We start from the raw sequence: 6377 nt of genomic DNA, 5'->3' as shown, positions 1-6377 counted from the left end.
CCAACGTGAATGGTTGAACGTTGTAATGCCAAACTTTATGTAATTTTGTATGTAACTTCCACTTTGACCTAACGGTTAGTACCAAGATAACACTTTTAAAAGGATAAGCCACAGAAGCAGTGCATGAACTGCCATATCAAATGTTTTAATCATGTAAAGGGACAATTTCACAGCTTATTTTCTTAAATTTTCTTCTTTTTTCTTTCCTAAGTTGACAAGAATATACAAGAAGCTTTATGAAACACACATATTTTGCAACCAGGGGATTCAATATATTTTCTTATCATTAGACAAGAATTTTTCGTCATGACGGGCAATGTAATGATTACCTAACCCAGAATTAAGATCGACTTGATAATGTAGTGGAAGAGCCAATCCATGTCGCATCTGATGAATGAATGAGACTCTGCGTGTCATCTGAGCCCTGTCCCATGATCTGATCAAAGTATTCTCTTAGGGCCTTAAATCTCAAATCATCACCATAAATACTTGGATCCATGATCAACTCATGAACAGCAGTATGGCCTTCAAGCATGCTTACTACAGCAGACATGGTAGGCCAAAGTGTTGGTGATGGATTAGTGCATAATAGAGCTACTTTCATAATTTTTACTGCCTCTTCTTAACTGAAATTAGATTTTTAAGTTTGGATCCACCGAATCCATCAAATTCCCCTTTAGTTGTGAAACAAGGGCCTGTAAAAGAATATAGAAGAAAATGGAAAGAAGAAATTAATTAGCATTATATATTGAGCAAAACAATACAAATCTTAATCGATAAGGTAATAATTTACTGAAGCAAAATACAAAAAACTAGTTCTTAAAAAGAAATTATATCTATAAAGACTTACAATGAAAATAAAAGTGAAATTTGTGCTAGATTCATGCTATTCTTATATTGCCAACACTAACTCAATTTAACATTTTCATTTTATATCATATATTTAGGTCACCCCTTTACCCACCAAAAAATTAAATAAATGCATTGTTTATTTCATTAGAAAGCCTTTTGTATAGATGGTTTTCCACATTTTCCAATGTTTGGTAGCACAAAAAAAAATTGGTCAACAGAAAATTATCTATAGTCAACGGAAAATCCTAATAAAAATATGGCTTATTTTCTATGGGTTGTTTCCAAAATTCTTTTGGGGGAAACAATCTCTCTCTCATGGTACGCTCTTTCACTTTTTCTCTTTTCCCTTTTCTTTCTCTCCTCACACCCTCACTGCTACTAACTCTAGTCTCTCCTCTTCCGTAGATCTCTCTCTCTATTTGTCTTTCTTCTCTCTTTTCTCCATGTTTCTCTTCCCTATTATAACACAATTCTCTGATTAGGTTTTTTTTTCCTTCACTAATTGGTTAATAGCTCTGACTTGCAAAGGAGAACAAATTTGCAACAGTAATTATTTCATTCCTCTCTACCAAAATCCTAATTCTTTGCTTTGAATTTCAAGCTTGATTTTATTTTTTCTCTAAGAAATTTTTGGTTTGATGTATTCCAGGTAGATACATTATGCAAATACTATACAGTGATGATATATTATGCAAATACATTATGTAAATACATAATTTAGAGTGATATTGAAGACTTGTTGTTGACCATAGTAGACAATTAGTGTACTAGCAAAAAGAGTAGACAGTAAAAAGTTATTGTTATTTGTACTTATTGAAGATGTATTTTCCTATCAATTTTATGTATGTATGTATGTATGTATGGACGTTACTGTCCATATACATGAGCAAGATGAGTGGTAGAAAAAATGAAAATTTGACAACTAATTTTGATTGTATTTATTGTCAAAATTTTAGTATGAAAACCAAATTCATTCTTGGTTTTTTTATTTATACTGATTACATTAGTTAGTTTACATAATACACATGTTTTAAATTATATAAGAAATATTAAAAAAAATTGCATACCGAACACTAAAAAACATTCTCAAGCCCATTTTCAAGGTTGTTACCAAACAGGGGAAAATGAAATTATATCTAAAAAGACTTATATCTAAAAAACTTGTTCTTAAAAAGAAATTATATATAAAAAGACTTATAATGAAAATAAAATTGAAATTTGTGCTAGATTTCATGCTATTCTTATATTGCCAACACTAACTCAATTTAACATTTTCATTTTATATCATTATTCAGGTCACCCCTCTACCCACCAAATAAATAAATAAAATAAAATAAAAAAAGAATAAAGAAAATTTTATATATGGAATGCATAACTCTTTAAATTTTTTAATCGGAACTCAGTAAATGTTATTTGGTTTCAATGAAGATAAGTCTTGCGCAAAATGGCACTTAAATCTGGATTGGTAAATAAACGCACAATACAGAGCCAAATAAAGAAGTCCCAAAATAAGTGACTGGGTCTCAAAGCTGCTTTTAGTTTCAGTTATAAGAAAATTTTGATGAAGATCTATCTTACCCAATCTAGAAGGCATACAAAATTTTCATTTGGTCGATATTTCATGTTGTTCTTCCCAGCAACAATTTCCAATGCAACAATCCCAAAACTATATACATCTGCTTTATATGTTAAATATCCCCATAATGCATATTCTGGTGCCATGTATTCTCTGCACAGAAAGATAATTCGATTAGTAAGGTTTCACTAGAATGAGGTTACAAGCTTCTCTAACAAACAAATCCATGACAAAATCGTTTTAGGTAACTAGATTTCCTATCATAATAATTTTATTTCCATTTTGGCAAGCAATTATGCCATTAAAAAAGCTAGCATTATTTAGTCACAAATATGTTTCACATGAAAGAAACTTCACCTAAAACAATATTTGTACCGTTAACCATTGCAGGCCTTGAAAAACTACACTTAATGTTGATTGGGTGGGTTGAGAGAGGGAGGGGAAGGGGGGTGACTCTATTTCTCTACCTATTACTGATATAGCCACTTTGCAAGTTGATAATTGATGTCGTCATGCACCATTAGCCATACTGGAAAGCAGAATATAAATTAAAATTTCTCTATATTGCTTAATCCTTGTATAAAAAGGTAAAAATTTAGAGGTAGCATTCACCGTATGAAATTTAATTTTTGAATAAAACAGAATTTTCTCATCCTTCTGTTTTATTCTGCAGTTTCTATTTGATGAGAAGTTTGAGATGTTGCTTCGATACATATAAAATTAAGGTAAAATAACTTTGTAGATTATTTCTAAATTATCATGTAAATGATTTGTAAAGCAGGAATACCAAATAGGAGTACAATTGGGTAGCAAATGAAGATGGCTAATATAAATAAAGCTCCTACTAATACTTAAAGTGAGGACTTTCCCATAGTACTGTGTATACTTGAACTTGTTTATGGAGACTTCAACTGCTGCCATATTCTGGTCTTCTTTTAGGAAAGCAACTTGAAATTAGAGCCATTAAGATTCATATTTGTCTAAAAAAGAACACAAGAAAAATAAGTTCAGAATGAAGGAAGAGAAAAAGGTAGCTCGCACGGCTCCTGCAACTCGGGTGCTAATGTGGCTGTTCTCCTCTTCGTAAAGCTTGGCCAACCCAAAGTCAGAAATCTTAGGATTAAGGTCCCCATCCAGTAGTATATTGCTAGTCTTGATGTCCCTATGAACAATTTTCAGGGTTGATTCCTCATGCAAGAAAGTCAGACCTCTTGCTATGCCAAGACATTTTTTTTTCCTTCTAGGCCAGTCCAATTTCAGTCGGCTTTCCTCTGGACCAGCAATGTAGATAGCTCAATCAATGATATCCAAATTTTTAGTTCAACCTATAGGTCCTATATGATTCATGGAAATTCACTCCTACTCTTTTCAAGTCAAGATAATAATATGCCAAAGATGAAAGATTAAGCTTACCAAATAAAGCATGTTCAAGGCTATTGTTTTCCATGTATTCATATACCAACAATAACTGATTTCGTTCAATACAGCATCCATACAGTCTAACAAGATTCGGATGTTGTAATCCAGAAATCATGCCTATTTCATTCACAAATTCACGATTCCCCTGTTTTGATTTAGAAGAAAGTTGCTTAACTGCAATTATGGTACCATCTAATAAAGTGCCCTGCATTGACAGTATAATTTGCGCTATTGGTTATGTATGAGGTCTATCTGGACCAGTGAATATGCGAAGGGAATAAGAGAAAAAGGTATTAAATGCATTCATGCAAAGATAGAAGACCATATCACCATAATGAAGTTGTAGATTACCTTGTATACAGCTCCAAAGCCACCTTGCCCTAGCTTGTTTGCAGCATCAAAATTGTTAGTGGCAGCTTTGATTTGCCTGAATGTAAAAAAACCAGTTTGTGGATCTAGGCCTCTCAGTTCTGTATGGAACAAGTTTCATATATTAGAATGCATCTTAAAAATTTAAAGGACTGCTTCATTAGTATTCTGACTAGTCAATGATATCAAAACAGAGTAACCTTCTTCCCTTGATGTCCTGCCTCCCAAACATCCTTTCCACCAAAGAATTCCTAAAATCAGGAGGATAAGGCTTGACACCAAAACTACAGTTCCAACTGTGATAAGTATCTTCTTTTTTCTATCATCAGGAGGGTTGACATCTACAAAGAAGGAAAGTAGCAAAAAATAGTGATTGTAAAACTGCATTCGATTTTGTATATTGTACTGTAAAGGCATACACGTAGGTGGATCTAGAGTAAAACTAGATACTATTAGATGGTTCAAAACACAGGTTAGGTAACAAAAAAGGAATTAGAGAGGAATAAGAAAAAATATTTGTATGTCTTCGACCAAGCTGCACATTAACATTGTTTCAAGTATTTTACTTCGCATCCAGTTGTTTTGGGGACTGCTTCTCCGTAAACCATACAATAAGAATATATTACTTTTTAGTTTTGGAAAATAGAAACATTCAAAAGAATCAAAACTCAAAAATGAAAGAGTTAGAGTGAGAAATGCCTGACCATGTAAAAGAAGGAATACAGGACATACAACTTTTGTACTTACCAGCATCTATGGAGATAGCTGATATAAGAGGACCATATGTTCCTCTCTTAGGGACATTTGTTGTCCCTTTCCCAGACCAGTGAAAGCAGATCTCCAAAATTTTATTCTTAACAAATGCTGTAAAGTTCCTAACAATTTATTTGTCATCTCCTTGTGCTTCCTTCTCAATATCAAAATCCTTCAGTACCAGTTCATCCTACAACAACTTATTTAGGTTAAATTATCATCTATAGCATTTAGGGAAGAAGAATAATCTGACTGACTACCAGTAACTGGATATAAACATCAAACATCCGTCTTCCAACACCGAAAAAGGACAACTTCCATTTGCCAAGCAGCGCACATAACATGTGAGAGAGAGGAGACAGGCGTGCATCTGTGTACAATTCGAAGTCATTCATTTTGAGTACAGATTCATTTGTTGCTATGTAGTCATGTGCGCCACTCCAAATACCCCAGAAATCTCCAGTGCTACTAAAGCCCCAACTATCATCCGACATCATGCGAACAAATTTTGCTGCACCTCCTAGCTCTAAATCTGCTTCGTATTTGATGTTTCCAATGGTGGTTGCATTTCCACCACAATTTATATTCAAGGAATACTGATCTAGAGAGCACCAAAGTAATCAGATACAATCAAACAAAACAGGAGATATTCAATTATCATTAATAATTTAATCTTCTTCTTGTTTTCTTGATAAAAAAATCATTGATGAGGAATGTGTGATATTGATAATTGAAGCATCTAAATGCTAGTTTGGTCCTAATATGTATATATACCTTTTGAACATGGATTATTCTTCAGACATTCCGTAAGAATTCTAGATTAAAATGTAGCATAAGGAAGAAGAATTAGCATATTTAAAAAAAAAATGGAAATGAAAAATAAAATTATAAAAAGTGCTCTCCTTAGAAGTCAAATAAATTAGAAGCTTACAAGTTGTTCTGTCCAGAAAAGCTTCTGAACAAATTTCTTTTGAATTACAAATGAGTTACTTCCCCACCCCACCCCCCCCCCCCCCCCAAAAAAAAAAAAGAAGAAGAAGTAAATGAATAAAGGTGTTGAAAGCTCAAGTAGGTTGACTTTAAGAGGAAAAAGTTTCTTACAAGGTGTCAGGACAAGTGTTTGGCGCAGAGCTTTCGGAAAAATTATTGTAAGAGATATCTATTTGACTGCACAAAAACGTGATTTCCTTTAATCTTCCAATACATAAAATTACATTTTCATCAATTTTGATTTGAATTGATCTTAACGCTACAATTGATCTAATATGTAAAAATGTTGAAAGAGGAAATTTGAGAGTTGTATACAAACTTATGACCATATTAACCACCAATTAATACAATCTTAATCCCTTTTTTCCATAATTAGCTAAACAATTAACCAATTCAGTGATTTATACCATCCTTATGG

At 32.8% G+C, this 6377-nt stretch overlaps 1 pseudogene; it reads right to left on the bottom strand.

Annotated features, from left to right (window-relative positions):
• Positions 1-2587: 2587 nt before the first annotated feature.
• On the bottom strand, positions 2588-5463 carry LOC126728378 (probable LRR receptor-like serine/threonine-protein kinase At1g07650; annotated as a pseudogene).
• Positions 5464-6377: the final 914 nt, after the last annotated feature.

This window comes from Quercus robur, chromosome 5 (genome assembly GCF_932294415.1).
Source record: "Quercus robur chromosome 5, dhQueRobu3.1, whole genome shotgun sequence".
Taxonomy (NCBI): Eukaryota; Viridiplantae; Streptophyta; class Magnoliopsida; order Fagales; family Fagaceae; genus Quercus; species Quercus robur.
The sequence above is the reverse complement of the archived record's forward strand: the minus strand, read 5'-3'. Positions and strand labels throughout refer to the sequence as shown.